The sequence below is a fragment of the Hippoglossus stenolepis genome, chromosome 13 (genome assembly GCF_022539355.2).
Source record: "Hippoglossus stenolepis isolate QCI-W04-F060 chromosome 13, HSTE1.2, whole genome shotgun sequence".
NCBI classification, from domain to species: Eukaryota; Metazoa; Chordata; class Actinopteri; order Pleuronectiformes; family Pleuronectidae; genus Hippoglossus; species Hippoglossus stenolepis.
This window is the reverse complement of record NC_061495.1, coordinates 23,236,118-23,253,881: the sequence shown is the minus strand read 5'-3', so window position 1 is coordinate 23,253,881 and position 17,764 is coordinate 23,236,118.

The following is a 17,764-nucleotide window of genomic DNA, read 5'->3' as shown; positions in this document are numbered from 1 at the left end:
TGTATAGTATCATCCTTAATTTATACTTCTGCAAAAACAAGAATGCCACTGTTTTGCTTAAATTTACACATGGAAAAGCTCACAACCACCACATTATAATCAAGTAGAAAAAACGTTTGAATTTGTTGAAAACCTTTTTCAGGTTCTTACTTTTACCAGTAATTGCCCCCAACGCTCTGGTGATTCAGAAAGAATCCAAACATGCACTTATACACCTTTTCCAAAATGCAAAAAAATGTCCCCGTAAATTCCTAGATGATAACATTGATCGCACCACTTTGCTCTATTTACCATTGAATTGGTGCACAAAGGCCTTTTTGTAGAGAAGTATTTTAGTTTTCTCTCAAACCGTTATGAACAGAAACACCCTAGAGATTTTCCAAAATTGTATTTCATGGACTAGTATTATAATTTTAACTCTACTCGTACAGGGCCTGTTCTAAACCTGCCTGTTTGGAATGGGCTGTGTGCTTGGCCTGTGGTAATGCTCTGGAGCTACCAGAATTATTCATGGTCATTAGTGAGTCCTCCAAAAACAGTTCTACAATATACTGCCACTTTTTTATTGTTTGGTTTTATCTAGTTTACCTGCAGTGAAGATTTTGTAGTCAATGTTTTTCATAAATTAAATACAATTTTTGTTCATGTATGTGTAATGTGTGTATGTATACATATATATAGTTTGAATGATTTACTTTAAAAGGTTTTTTTTTTACATTACATTTCAGCTATATCAGAGGTCTGTTAAGTAATGGACACAGTCTTCAGACTAAAGTTCACATCTTTTTGAAATAAAAGCTCTGTAATTCAGCTTGATTTAAAGCATTGCAGAACCAAAATGAACATTGCTCATTTACCTTGAAGAAAAATTGCCAAACAGGAAGGGATTCTCTGAATGTTGTTGCCATGGCGGAGCTCAGCACTCACTACACCCACGAAGGCCTGCATGTGACTGTGTCAGTCAGATATGGTGAAATAAATAAATACAAAATCATCAAAGCGATATGGCTGCGATTTTGACCTGTAGTTTGATCCAATTACCGACCACTGCTGTAGGTTATCAGTGGAGTTAATCCCTATGACCTCTACAAAAACACATCCCAAGTGTGAAGTGTATTAAATGAACAGTTCACGAGATATGTTTCCCAAATACAGTCAGACAGACGTTTATGGAATTAGTAGGTTGATATATTTTCTACATTTTGATGACTAAATAAAGCAAAATCCTGAAGATATCTGCAAACACTACTGATCGGAATAATGTACAGTTTGAAAATACATTTAATTTCAAGTACATGACAGAAAAAGAGTTTTAGTTAACTATCACATATTACTGTTTGGTTCGGATTGCACTATTTTCCTCAAGAATTGCCTCCAAATGAAAAAAAGTATTTATAATCCCTTCCTCTCTGGGTGTACTTCCATGTATTGTGGATTATTTCCTGCTTTTCTAAGCATACGGCAATTAACTGCACTTAAGCAATTACACCAACAAAGAGCTGAGGAGCGGAGCATATGCAATGCCTTTAGCTGGGTCATATTTTCCAACAGATGTATGAAAAAAAGCAATAAAGAGAAAAAGCAAGCTGAGGGATGGAATTTATTGTCATCCATCTCAGGGACTGCCATTTCAACACACTTTCTCTCACTCTCTCCCCCCTTCTCTCTGTCACTTTGCAGCACGCATTGTTTTCTGAGGGGTGATTTTTCTTCTTCCTCTTCAGACACGATAAAGGAGTGCACAGTCATATCCCCAGCACGGCTTCGGCAAAACAAAGTTACAGTGAAAAATGAGAGGCAATTTCCATCCTGAGAAACCCCCCCCCCCCTCCCCCCAACAACCACACACACAGCCTAATATGGAGGTCAAACGGTTGACAGCTGCTCCGTTCAAATAAAGTTTGATGTTTATTTTCACTTTTTATCTTGTCAGATTCACTACCTCCTGTGATATCATCCTCCAGGCATATAAAAGCACCTGATGGATTCATCTCTTTTCATTTCCAAGTGAGGAGCTGCAAAATAAATCACTATATCCGTTACTTCAATAAAGTTCACATCTGTGTACATGAGATACACTGTATTCCGGGTTTTTCCCCCTGAAAATGCAGCACCTCCACGGACGCACATGACATCTTACACAATCTATTTTGGCACAATCAAGATAAATACAAATGGAGGGACCATTCAGAGGTTTTGCCTGCAAATGGCTGGAGGTAATTCACAAATTCCCCCCAGACAGTGATTGGAAAGATATGACATATCTATTTATGAGATGTCTATAATAATTGTGGGCCTCTTATTCTCTGTGGATTTCAGCAGCATTTGAAAATGGTATCCTGTCCCACGGTAGGCAGTGGAATGACGACTAATGGAGGCAACAGCCGAGCCTGTTTATCGGCTGTCATTTCCTGCTACTGCTCTCACTCTGCCTTTTTTCTCCATGGGTTGCATGAGAAATCAGATGAAATTATCCAGTATTTGTCCTTCTACTTCCTGCCCTGCAGTCCCCTGCATGTCTTCTTCCATTCATCTCTTCCCCTCTCTATCATGCTTTTTCAACAGCTATGGCGATACAGTATATTGATTGATATTGCTTTCTCTCTCAATTCCTCCCTTCTCTCTCAGACACATTGCCCATATATATATATTGATTGTGAAAAAAAAGCAATAATTCCAAAGATTCAGTGTACAGTTTTTGCCAAACAACATTTAAAGGACTCTGAGAGCATGATGAAAAACATTCTCCACTAATGAGACAAAAACCTCTTTGGGCACCATCCTCCATCACTATGACTGGTGAACATCAAGCACCTCTTGTCACCTTGCTAACAACGTCCCTGTGGTGAAGCAGGGTGATAGAGGCTTGCTTCTCAAAGCAGCATTATTAAACTAAAATGATCTTTGTGCACAAGCATGTTGGCTCTGCATCAGTTTTCATCCCATCCCCGTCCTTACTAATATGCCTGAAAAATCACATTATCAGATCACTCATGTACACTGGGCACGTGTGTGCCAGTGTAAACAAGAAGCAGTTGAGTGTCTACATCATTGTTTCCAATCTTCTCAGTTTCTGCTTGTCCGGACTAAGACACAGCTTTTTTAGCAACTATAAATAGGCAGCAGCGTTTCTTAACTTCTCATTTTTAGTACCTATAGTGTGGACACAGGCAAATTTGAAGCAGAGGTGATGCATTTTCAGATGATAAAGTAGTCCTATGCAGCAGAGTGGAGGTAGACTTCAATACAAAGAGGTCTTCGAGTGGTAAGACAGGTCTTGCTTCAGAGAGTTGGGTCACGGTTAACCTTTAAGCATGAAAATGACCTGGACAACTGACAACTTAGTAGTGGCTTCGGGACAAGTCTCTGACTGCCCCTGGAGTTCAACCAGAATCCAGACGCCAATATAACTTTGTTGAGACCAATTCAGAGACACTTCCCATCCAATATGATAGAGTTTGGGATAATCTGTCAGTAAGAATGTGATAATCTGCAGTAGGTGTGCAAAGACTGTAGAGAACCAAGAAGACTCAAAGCTTTAATCACAGACTAAGTAATGAATTGACCGTCTACATTTTGTATTTGAAAAACTTTGTACCAGTTTGAACATCTGTATCAAATGTTACTCCAATAGAGAGATGGGTCATGAAATTCAAATTTGGAAATACATTCAATTCCCTAAAAGCAAATAGATTATGTAACTGTCATCTATCAACTATATCATAACTACTTCCCCTTGTTTTCACAACACACATAAAGAGCCGGATTAACGGTGTTTAGATTAAATAAATGTATAATTTATTATTCCATTTGTGTGGAATCATTGTTATTATTACAAATGACCATTTTCTTTTGAGCTTAACCCCAGTACTGGGTTGCCTGTTTATTTGCATTGCAAAGTGAAGCCTTTATTCAGCAAACATGGCTTTTTCTAAATCCCTTGTGGGGTGTTGGAGAAGAATTGAGCAAACAAGCTCTGCATAATGCTGTCATTATTAGACTGTTTTCCCACCAGATCAGACTGCATTTGACCATATGCAACTTGACCTTTGAACTCCATTGTCACTTAATAATGTCACTTGTCAGGCCATAGCGGTGCACGTTATCATTAATGATGTTGATACACAGGAAAAAGGAGAAGGGGTGGCATTTGCTAATTACTAGACTGATGAGGCGTGAGGCTGTTTCAGCTTCATCGACTCCACTGGTTATGTTCCTTTGGCTGTTGACTGCCATTCTCTTTGCTGTCACTGACTCCCTGCTATATAGCTCCTGTGTTAAGCATCATTCCCAATTGTAGGCTGTTGCAGCATGAGAGGGGTAGCAGAGAACGGGAATGGGAAATCGATGGGAGTCCTGTTCACATCAACCAGATATTAGAACAGGAAAAGATCCTGTGCACGCATCACCTCTGGGGGCTCCACAGAAACACTGATGAGCATTGTGCTTTTCCTGTTCATCGATTCATAATCAGGTGGATATTTTCCAGTGAGGTAATGTGGGTGTCGTGAATAAATACAGGCGTGGTTGTATCTGCATGGGTCATTCATGAAACGGCAGTCATTTACCATCCCTTCTTCAGACACTTCAAGGTTTTGCCATTCTGGACCTGTATTGCATTCACCTTTATTGTCTTTGTTCCATTTGTGCAAGGTGACAAGATATCTCTGAAAATCCCGATGCAGTGTTTTTCAATCCCTAGGCCACAGACTGGTACCAGGCCGTAATGTGCACTACCTCAAACTTGATGCTGTCTGTGTGTCTTCATTTCTAAATTACTCAGTGACAAGCCCATTGATTTAAATAAAAAAAAAATATCAATATGCAAAGTCACTCCGGCTTTTCAATTTGAAAGTGATGTGTGCCACCAGCTTTTTAAATGAATCCTCCCCAAAACCCAAATGTTCAAACAACACAATAAAGACGCTCAGATACTTGTTGGGATCCATCAGATTTATGTGAGCTGTGGGGTCAAGAGTTGGTTATTTTTAAATGTATTAACTAATGCATATCTATCTCTATCTCGATGTGCTGGCCATTGGTGTTGGGGCATAATATGTGCTTCAATAGCCTGGTGAGCAAAAAAAAAACTGCTTGAGGCTAGTCCTGAAATGAAGCAGTATCTGTCTTGTGTCGAAAGTCGAACACACATATTCCTTAAAACGCATAACTCTCTCCAAATTATGTCCCCCCTTTTAGAAATCCCTCGGTTGTCTTTGAGCAGTCTAGCCCCCTGTTTAGAGTCCATATCAAGCTCCAAGCCCCTGAGACTAATCTGCATGACCAAAGGTTAAGGGATCAGCCACTGGGTCCTGATCCTAGGGAACCTCCCAGCTGGAATTGCTTTACCTCCCCCTTCCATTTCACACACTTGGCTCCATAGTGCCTCTCATTACTCTCCCAAGAAGGTCCTCTCTACAGCTATATCCCCCAACCTCCTCACCTCTCACCCCCACCCCCTTTTTCCAAACGTCCAACTATCTGAGATAAATGAAGCCAGGGGGCCTAAGGACTTTTTGGGGCCTCAGCTATGCAGCCCAGTAATAGAGCCCTTCCATTGGCTGAGAGGGAGCACACCGCTCCATCATCATAGCTATTTTCTGACAAGGTCATGTCGCATTAGCCAGTGATGTTCACTGGCCTTTCCCCTATTTTTTACGTGTCCATCATAGCTTTTGTACCGAGCCACTTCTGAGTGACAATCCTGGTCTGCCTATATGTTTCATGGAGCCAGCTTTTTCATTCAGCTGGAGTGATTTTGGACAGGCTGGGTGGTCAGGATCACACACATGTGCGAATACAAGATGAACGCAAACACAAATATATTGGTATCTGGGATATCGTCTGATTAAACAACACATTTCATTTTTCGGTACTTTTGTTTTGCTGTGATGAAGCAGCTTCAGTCTCATGTCTCTGGATCCCTGTCAGAGATGGTGGTGCAATTTAGGTTGGATCGCTGTTGGCTGAAATTCTTGTTGGACATTGTTAGAAAAAAATTAAATGAATAATTAACAGTCACTTGAAAGCATGAACGTGTAGTGCCTACCCATGTAATGCTTCTCTGCATAGTACATTATCATATCCCAGAGGATTAGAGAGATGAAATTAGCGTTGTGTTCCACCTAATTGCTCAGCTCTGGCAAATTAACGTGGCCTTATTTAGCCTTGTGTTTGTGAAATGCTATTCATGCTGGTTTTTCATGTATAAATCATCGTATTTACACATGAAAAGATTAACCATCTTTATTAATCACTCTAAATTTTGTATCCTATGTTGGCTGCCTACACACAGCACAGACATAATTGATATTGACATAACAGAAATCAGTAAAACACATTCTGAGTGAGATATGTATGACAAGTCAAATCAATACTAGCTATCCCTTGGCCTGTGGGGAATTATCCATGCTAGCAATTTTGCCAATGCTAATTGCTAAAGTAATTTACATATTGATAACCTCTCACAAACCCCCCCCCACCCCCAACTGCACTCACAAAATGTAAGGATTGTATATCTTCAGTAGCTCAGTCATGTGTTCTGAAAATAGATTGAATTGAATTGAATTTTATTTGTATAGCGCCAAATCTTAACATACATGATCTTACAGTGTTGATCTACAGAAACACACAGTGGTGGTCAAGAATGGTGCAATACGCCTGTATGAGCAGTTGTGAAATAATTGGTGTGGTCTGAGGCATGTACATAAATCTTTGCTGAAAATGAGTCCCACTGCGGCCCTGTCTATCACCTGTCTATGTGCCAGGTCTATTTCTGCTAGGCTCGCATCTCTGATGGTGAAGCCTGAAATTCACTTGTGCATGTAAATGGATGTCATTAATAAAAGTTGTCCGTTATTATTTTCCAATAATGCAGATTTGCGAATGGTGATGCAGATTTAGATCGTGCTTTAAGGTAGCCATCCTCATGATGTAGATTTTCTCATGATTAATGTCTCTTTATTTTTTCAGACAATAGAATGCAGAAGAGATAGCCTACTGATTTAACTGCAGCTCAAATATCAACATGTCATTTTCAGATAGATAGATAACATTGCTGTGGAGTAATATTTCTTTAGGAAATACAGGGGCAGATTTAGATGTCACCAGTGTGACAAATGCACTACACTGCATTAAAATGCGTTCTGGGTGATTGCATTGGAACAGAGTTTGACCACATTACAGATGTACATACACATTGAGGACAGATTGTGATCTAACCAAGCATCTCCAGTGGGGTTCAGGGACACAGGAAGCAGTCCTCCTCTCAGACCTCACTCTATTCAATACGAGTGAATGAAGTAAAAATAGAACAATCAAAACGCAGGTTAATACATCTTCAATTTTTCTTCTCCTTATTTTTATCACATGTTAGCTAACAATAACAGCAGCATTAGAAAAATGAACTGCCTCAGATTTGGCTTTTATTCACTGACAAAACACACACAAACTGCTTTCAGACATTCTCGAGTGAGAGCCTCCTGATTGTCTGCAGACTTTCTCCTCCTGGCCCCCGACTATAAAGTCCACAGAAAGACAGGAGATCCGATGTGAGAACACAGCAGGGGATCCCCCGCTGGATTCACGGCAACAAGTGTGTGTGGGGGGGGGGTTGAGGACGCTTCTAACATTCAACAGACCACAAAAATGAAAAAGAAAAAAAGTGTGAAAAAAGTGATACCAGACAGCAGAAGACACAGACGATGATGTATAGAGAGTTTGTGGTGATAAGAGTTGACACCGGTCTCTGTCTGCTGCACCCAGCTGCTCCACCTCTCGCCTGAATGGTGCAGGGGATTCGTGTTGAAGGCGTCTGTGCAGAGAACCTCCCGCTGCCTTGTGCATGTGTGAAAGGCAAACTGCGTGTAAACTACGTAGACAATTCTCTGGACTTCATCCGCAGGTCATGTCTGAAAACACCGAGACTATTGTCTCTCTAAAGTTGTGAGAACACTAAACGACATGAACCTTAACCCCAACCACCCCAACCTTAATCGTAACACAAGTTTTATTTGAAGAAAACAAGGCACAACCCCCAATAGGCCCTTGGCAATTGTGGGGATGAGCCAAAATGTCTTCCCAATGATTATATAAGATAAGATAAAATAATCCCTTATTAGTCCCACGGTGGGGAAATTTGCAACATTACAGCAGCAAGAGGGCAGTCAAAAATAGACATCAGTAAAGTAATAGGTAGCATGCAATACATAAGGAGAGAAAATAAATGGAATAAAAGACTAATTTATTCAGTGTTAAAAGTTTAGAACCATAGAAAGACATGCGCACACACACACACACACAAAGATATGCACTATTTTGGTCGAAATGGCATCAACATATAACTAGCTAGGAGAAAAATAAAAGTGGATCAAAGCAGCACACTTCTGGCCAAAATAAATCTAAACTGATATCAGTTCCTACATACTGCAGACCACATAAATAATACAAAGCATACAAAAGCAGAGTGTACTACATATGGTGTATAATTCTGTTCGTGACACAAAAACAAAACACTCTGAATTAATTGATAATTCTAGGAAAATATCCACAAGTACATCACATGGCTTTATATTTTATTCATTTGCATTCATTTGGGTTGCTGAAATATTTCTGATGGTCTTGGTTGAAATGCTGCAATTAATTTCAGCACACAATGTCTCAAATAAATATTTAATAGTACTACTAATCCTCCTGAATACAGCACGATTTCTGATGTCTGATGTTTCTGTATTTTCTATGGCCATGTTGACACTGTATTGTATGTGTGACCCATTTGCGTGGGTTTGCAGATGCTTGCGACTATGAGGGTAATCCAACCAATGAGGTCAGTTTTGTCTGTAAATTGAAATGGATGTTTTCTGGGGAGCATTTTTGCTCCCGGGCGATCCAAGCTGCACTAAAAGCAGGAAGGCAGAATTAAGCAGGCCAGGCCAGTGCTGTCAAACTGGGGACTATTCAAGATTCCAGGTACACTTTCTTCATTTAAAATGGTTTGTTCAGCTGGACGTTCCATAGTAAATGGCAAATGGTCTGTATTTATATAGCACTTTTCTAGTCTTGATGACCACGCAAAGTGCTTTACAGTACAGTTTTTTTGCCATTTATCCATTCACACAGACATTCATACAGTGCATCTATGTGCAGCACTTTCTCGATGAGAACTCACAACAGTGTGCTGTCCCTTCATGAGTTAGAAATCACATCCCTGTTCCAAATGCACTTTGCCTTTTAGTGTTCTGTTTCAGCAGCTAGCTTCAGTTCGGCAGCAAGTTGCTGTTTCAAGCTGCGCAGTCCAAAACAGCTACTGCTCACAAGCAAGCCACCTTCAGCTGAGTTATCCCATCATAACTGGCTCCATTTTCTGACCAATAATAAGGTTAAGCGCCACACACAATGAGTGTGGTGTGGAGCATTTTAATGTTATTTAATTTTTATAGCCAATCACATTATTTGAAAAAATGTGAAACAACTGATACTCAGTGCAATAACTATACATACACATGTGCAATACATATTCACACACACTTCGTACAGTTAAAGTTGTTACTTCATTTGCAATGAATGTTACACTGCACCTTTGAATGTATATAGTTTCGTTTTGTATTTGTTTTTCAAAACTTGAAACTTGAAACAATAACTAGGTTTCATCTGATTTAATCTCAGGGCTTTCTCTGTCATGACACACAACAGTTCAGGAGTTGTGTGTTTCCGTCAGAGAATATTAACACAACAGCTTAATTATATTACCAAGAGCAGAGGATGTGACTTTTAAGATGAATTCACTTTTGACATTGCTTGGGTATTTCATTTCTGCGATATTCCTCTGCCATTAAGCTGGTCTAGTATCCGAGACAATCTGGTATATCGACATAAATGTGACCCTGCTTAGATCCAATAAGAAATTAGGATTGTTAAAAGAAGTGATTGTAAAAGCACAGATGATCTACACCCACTACTGCGTCTTAGTGCATACTGTGAAATCAAACAGAAGGAGAATTAAAACTCCTGCTCTGCCAATGTGCTGCTCCCACTATGCCTCGTAGATCACACTGTTATAGACGGACAGTGGCCCCAGGACGGCGGTGCTGAGGGACACCATATCAAGGATCTGAACAGAAAACCTTTCATCCAACCTCCTGACTACTCTTACAACTTTCCTCAGCAGCAAAAACAGAGCTCTCATTGATTGAAATGCACGAGGCCACAGTTGCTTATTTCCTTCTTTCAACTTTCTTTCTCCCCGTCTCTTCTGATATCTGGTAACAAACGCAAGTGTAAAGCGAAGCTAGTGTGTGTGTTGCTGGCAGGAGAAAATGGATAAAAGTGTGCTTCATTGTATATGTATGCAAATTCCCATTGTGAAAAATTTGATATATAAATATATCAAACATTTCTGTTATAGGTTGTACATCATGTATTATTCTTTATTTCTCGCTCTGCTATGGTCGACCCTTTCTCCATGCACCTCTCTCTATTTTCCACCATATTAATCTAACTCGCTCTCTATGCCTGTCACATGCTCTCCCTCCTTCATACATTCTTTGTCTTTTATTCTCCCTCTCCTTCACATAGATTACTGTGTGGCAGCTTAGGGGTCTTGAGAACTACCTACTCCAACCAGCTTAGGTGAATCAGTTGCCATGGCAATCAAGCCCAAATAACCAGCAATGGCATGTTAATTATGGTTATTACTGTATGAAGACTGTTCCAAGAAAATGAGATGTTACTCTTCTCCGGAGGGACTAAAGAAAGAAAATGTCAGAGGTGAGGCAGTTTGGACAACATAATTCATAACAGAACAGAACGTTGATTGGAGAAGTGTTGGGTCCTGCAAACTGCCTGGGACTGTTTGGGTGCAAAATGGAGGGTCCAAAATGATGCTTACTGCCCTTGGCTCTGTAGGGGTACATTAAAACCATATGCTCCTGCCTGGATTTTACTGAGTAATATATATACACACACACACACACACATATATAGGTAGCTAGATAGATAGATGTTTTTCTTTTACGGTTGTCATCATCATTCATATTATAAGAAATGTTTATGCCACAGTCTGGTACAACCCAACTGTGAGCATAAAAGATGGCGTATAGAATGTTTTTGTGTGTATCTTGAAAATATAAATAATAGCATCTGAATAAGGTATATATGGCATAACAGATTTGTTATTGACTGATTTTACCATGAATGTCACACTTTTTTTGTCTTCACTATCAAACCAAATGCACAAAAGGATAACAGCACGGTTAAAAATATCTATTCATACCAGCCTATTATATTTTTTATCTGGCCCTCCTGGTACTAATGGACTTTAGAGGTTCTGCTTATGTACCGTGGGTGCTTCCTGTGCACTGTTCGATAGCTCTTTCTGTGGGGCTGGCACACATCAGCACACATCCTCAATTGATATTCTGGGCTCTTGAGTCTTTTCAAAGGGCTTTAATAATGTCCATGTTTACCGAAGTGAAGGGCCTCCACTGACAGTGAAAGAGAAGGAAGTGGGAGAGACAGCGACGAGAGAGAAAACAGGACGTAGATCAACAACATGAAACTTTGCCATCTCCGAACCGTCTGTTCCTAGCCATTACCAGCGTTAGCATCTCCTTGTCAGCTTTTTGGGGCTAATTACACCCATTGGTGTCTGTGTGTGTGGTTTGCATGTGTGTAAATGCAGTTGCCATGGCAATATTCCTGCTCTGTTACCCCACTAACAGTGCTCTAGCAACTTGCCACCTGTACACCCACATTAGAGTGTCCACTGTGCTACATGTTATTATATCTATAGCTAGATTTTGTCAGGCTATCCAGGTGTACTATTGAAACGAAAGAAAGAATATGATGAACAGTCGTGAAGAAAACAAGTAAAAGCAGGTTAATCAGAGGTCTGACACGATACATTGGTTTTATTTTTTAAACTCACACCCAGCTTTAGCAAAGCACAAAACATCCTCTCCGATGTTAATGTCAGGTCACAGGGTGAGGAAGAGAAGGGCAAGGGTCAAAGCCTGAAAGGGAGGGGTGTCGTCGTGTCTCTCTGCAGTGGGATAAAATAAGAGCGCTGTGTATCTAGGAAAGTGTGGCAGACTGGGAGGGAGGCTCGTCTCTAGAAGGGTTTAAGCTGCTGTCAGTCAACGTCGGTCCCCGCTATTTAGATTCCAATTACACCTGTCAGCTCAGTCTGAGCCCTCATATGTCGTCCTCTGTCTCTGTGTCTGCCTCTTTCAACCCTCACACACTCTACTTCTGTTCACAAGACTATGCACTCATTCTTTTCCTTTCTTTATTCATCTGTAACCTCCCTCCGCGTCAGTCAGTATTACCGTCTGTTCGATTCTCTACCCCACTCAAACTCTGTATTCACTGCTGGTTTAATCCTCTTTTATATTACCATACACAACGAGGATGCATTCATTCCCGACAGATTTCAAACAGGGTGAAGAAAGACGGCAAAGTGAAATTGTCACTGGTACCAAACTTAAACAAGTGATCACATGTACCTCCGGTCATTTGCAATGACCCAAGGGGATGAAAGCCATACATGGAGGAAAGTAGAAAACTACTGTTATGATACTTAATTTGAATCTTATTGGGCTGTTCCTGACACAGGAAACAGGCTATAATTTATTTTAATTCCTTCAAGCGTACTAACTGGGCAAAGCTGGCAACTGTGAAATGTGTTGTAATTTCATTAACAGAAAAGTTGTTAAAGAATATGTACAGCTAACGTGTAGCAAAAAGTGAAAGTTGGTATTATTACGCAGACTGAAGACCGTGACTGGTCAGCTTTATACCTCATGATTTCATTTCATCTGAAACGTACATGTTTCATATTCTTTAGTAAATTTACAGTCGCGTGTTCCATAGGGTCATTGTCCTCACCAACAATAATGTTCATATAGAGGAGGAAAGCATGTGAAAAGATTGTAAACAATATTTTATTACAGGTGAATGGGGCCAAACTGACCAGTCCCCACCTGCCGATCATCCTCCCATCCCATCAACGTTGGCAGAACATGACCACCGATGACTGTTAATTCCCTTGTATGTGATTTCATATTCACGCGTTATGGTAAACATGGACTCCGGGACATCTCACCTCCCTGGCAGGGTGTAAAATTAACATGCCACTTTCCACCCACCAAATCCAGGTTGTCTTCTTTGCTCTGGCGTGTAACATGAGCATTATTGAGCCAACTACAGTGGTGGGTTGTTTTACATCTGATTGAGAGTGCATAATGTGATTTTACACCTAACCTGATTGGTTTGGGTAAAAGTAACTCAGTTGCATTTGCCCGGTTAGTATGGTCCATTTGAGCTGGCTTGAAAGCTGTCCCTGGTGTGGACCAAAAACAGAATAGAGAATATTGCTAATTCTTGCATGATTTTTATAATTGTTTATTTTGGTTTTTTTCATCGAAAAATGTTGCTGGGTGGTTAAAAACACATGTTTCTGTGGCCAGCCAAACACTGAACTCATTTATTACTGCAGATTATATCAGTTGTAGCTAATTGACACATTGTCTGGTGTCTGACCAATGTGCTAACACTGGTGTCTGTTCTCTACCAAATATCATTCAAGGGTTTGGAAAGCAGTGTCAGTCCAGTCCAGTATCTGTAGTCAGTTGCTTGTGATAAATTTAAGAGTCAGTAAGCTACAGTTGTCATTTTAATGTGTCATCTCTACTCTTCACCCCAGTTTGAGCTTGTATCTGCAGGTTGTGAACAAAAAGTGATTGCTGATATTTGTACTTTAACACAGTTTAGATTAGCTAGCTTAGTTGGCTTGCAAGTGTTTAAGCCCCAAACTCATCAGAGTCAATGAGTGACTCCACATATAGATTCAAATTTTTGTCTCAAAGATGGTTTCTGTCACGATAGGTATTTCTTATCAAACCAATATATGTCAAATTTTCCATTTGTCTGGTATGTTTGGCTTTAATTAGTTGAGAGACAGGACATTAGCCATGTCCTGTCTCTTCTCATGTTGTGTGGCAGATGAACTGCGTGAGCGCAAAATGTTGGACTTCACGTTTAAATACATGTCACATGAACTCTACAGTGAATCAAAAACACACAAAGTAAACTTCAAGTACTGTGTGGCTCCTAATAACTTGTGATCAGGAGTAAAAGTATACACCATCACTATGGTGTATACTTTTAATGTGTAAAGTGAGTGATGAGGGAGGACATGCATGTAGGGTAGTACAGAATGGACACCATGCCTTAATATGGTTCTGCCGCATTCCTGAAGCAGCGGCGGCAACAATTTTGCCGCTGTAGTGTCGTGGCTTTTAGTGGGGTACATAGCCCGAATGTTATTCGAGGAAATACAGTTGTTATACCAGAAGCCTCACATTGCAATGCAGTTGCATACACGCAGCAGAAATGGTGCATGTGTGAACAACAGACGACAGCATAACCGCAGCAAGACGAAACAAGAGCCTCATTGCAAAAGAAACGTTTTCATAATCGTTGGAAAACATTATAGTAATCGTAATTGAAATTCAGTTAATGGCCCAGCCCCACACCACGGTCTCTACTGCACAGACTCTGACTCCAAATCACCTCAAAGGCAAATGACAGTTAACAGTTGAGGTATAATCATGCAATGATTTCCGCTCCATACCATTTTTATTTTGTGTAAAACACTTTAGAAATTATAAAATTTAAAAATATTTCGGTCCTTTACTGTATAGATCATAATCTGAATATAGTGACTAGATAGTTATAATACATATTTTAAGACTAATAGACAGATGTTTTTAATTCCTTTAACCCATTGAGGGCTGGATTCAAAATCATACGGAAAATCAAAGACAAAAATTGCAATGCAGGGTGATCCAACTTGCGTGACTTTTATCAAGGCAACTCATAATGTGACTCAGTACTGTGTGTGGCCTCCACGTGCCTGTATGCTCTCCTGACAACGTCTGGGCATGCTCCTGATGAGTTGGCGGATGGTGAGAAAAGTGAGGGAGTGAACTGCCTACACACTCTGGCCACATGAGGCCGGGCATTGTCCTGCACCAGGAGGAACCCGGTGCCCGCTTCACCAGCGTAAGGTCTGGCAATCTCTCTGAGGATTTCATCCCGGTACCTAACAGCAGTCAGGGTAACGTTGGCTATGCCTCCGCAGTCCATCACTGACTCACTGCCAAATGAGTGATGCTGGGTGATGTTACAGGCAGCATAACGTTCACCACGGCATCTCCAGACTCTTTCACGCCTGTCACATGTGCTCAGTGTGAACCTGCTCTAATCGGGGCGACAGTGGCAGACCTGCCAATTCTGGTGTTCTCTGGCAAATGCCAATCGGGCTGCACAGTGCTAGGCTGTGAGCACAGGTCCTACTAGAGGACGTCGGGCCCTCATGTCATCCTCATGGAGTCTGTTTCTGACAGTTTGGTCAGAAACATGCACACCTGTAGCCTGCTGGAGATCATTGTGTAGGGCTCTGGCGGTGCTGCTCCTGTTGTCCTGGTATCTCCTCCATGCTCTTGAGACTGCACTGGGAGACAGCAAACCTTCTTGTGACCGCACGTATGGATGTGCCATCCTGGAGGAGCTGGACTACCTGTGCATCCTCATTGGGCTGCAGGTGCCGCCTCATGCTACCAGTAGTGACAAGGACACCAGCAGAACACAAAACTAAAGAAGAATTAGTCTGGAAGGATAAAGAGAGAGCAGCTGTCTGTGGCCAGCACATGCACAACCATTCCCTTGTTCTTCCTAAATGGACAGATTGATATCCCTGCAATTTAACTGACTTTTTGTTATACTGTGACGATTAGGTATTCCCTTGATTTTTTGGAGCAGTTGTATTTAAAGCAACCAGGGATGATGTGCCAGGGATGATTGTTTGACCTATGCATACAAAGGTTTTTTGGATTGATGGATGGACGGTTAGATGGCAGTGTTGTAGGCTGACAAATGAAAGTGGGATTGGGTAAACCATTGTATGGATGGATGGATGCATGCTTACCAGGATGGATAGGGTGGATGGAGAGATGAATGATTGGATAGGAGGACAAATAAAAAGGAAGCCTGAGTTACAGGATAGGTAGCTGACACGGTGAATAGATAGATGCATAGATTGATGGAGAGAAGCTGGATAGGTTGAAAGGGGGAGAGAAAGCATTAATCAGGCCTCTAGACATTCCTTAGTGAATATATGTAGCCCCCTTCCAAAAGTTTTTTTAATCTTAGTTTAGTCTTTTTATTGTCCCTGCTTACCTCTCTATTATATGTTGTTCAGTGAGGCCCTCTGAGTTGATTTGTTTGTGTGAAACATAAATGGCCTCCCCACATATACCACCCTGTCTGCCGGTTCTTATTCCTGAGCCATATGGCACGGGGGCCGCGAGGCTGTCCACGCTGGAAGAACCTGTTGAAAAAGCAACAGTGAGGTCAGTGCAGGGTGAGACAGTATTTGAAGCCTCACAAAATGTCCTACTAGCATGGATATGCAAAAATAGCGTTGCAAGTGGGGATGAAAGGGGGCGTCAAAGTCCTGATGTGAGCGTATGCAGCTCCATCTGTGGCTAATAATATTTAACACATTGGGGGCCTCTCCACTGCAGCTTCTGCCTCTCCATAAATCACCCACATCTGGTCAACTGATCCCCACCGCTGGATCCTGGTGGCATGGAAACACACACGTGCAAAGGCAGGGCCAGTACTTCACTCTGACATTTAGGGTAGTAACTGGCAGCAAATTCTTCAACATAATGCCCTTTAAACATATGTCACTTTAAGTTGATGCCGTCATTTACTTTGTGTGTGACTTGTACCACTTTCTTTGATAGTCATAATTCAGGTTACACAGGCATCCAGTACACACTGCTGGGAAAAGAAGCAAAAGAACTGTAATGGTTGTTTTTTTCCCTTAAACTTTCACAAGTATTCCCATAAGTGTCCCTGGTAACAGTTCAAACAGGGAAAGCTACAACTATTTACCTTCACTTTACTCTGCAAGGTAAAGCTGCACACCTTAAAAGTACACAGAAAAGTTCAAAAGAGCTTTTCTCATTTGCTTTCTCATTTTCACATTTTTACCACCCATTACTCATGTGTGTAAATACTGAAGACAGGTATTGTTTGTGAAACACAAATACAATAATATTAGATTTGAATTAGGTCTGCATTATTTATGTCACATTATATATATAATATATCTCTGGCCTTTACATCTGAAGTTCCTCTCGTTTATTGTGGTGCTTCTTTAATATAAACCCATTTTACTATATAATTCAGGTAAGCTTCTCACAGACAGATATTCTGGAGCCAAACTGGCTCTTTATATTCTTGGCTGTTAAATGTTTTCTTCATTGCTTCCCTTTCTAAGTCAAAAAGCAACGTATGTGAAAGTAATGGATTGTGGGTCAAGCCTGCTCACAGTGGCAGCATGCAGAGGCAAAAAATGCTTTAATAAGATTAAGGCCTTACACTTGCTTCTTTCATGACCTAAATCCCTTTTTAAATGTGTGTCATGTACCTTGTGTTGATTCATGATGCAACTAGACTTGCTAGTACCTGCTTCTAGAGCTGTAAACAGGTGTTTATTAGTTTAATGAAACTGCTGTGGCCCCTGCTTGATGTCCGCAGGTGATTTGTGGAAAACTATGCAACAAGCAAATTGGAAAGCACTTGCTAGTCCACATATTTCAGTTCAACCAAGCCATTAGCTGAACAACGGGGGGAAAAAAATAGTTCTCATGACAGAGGCAATTTGGCCATTGTTGCAGCCGACTCATTAGAAACA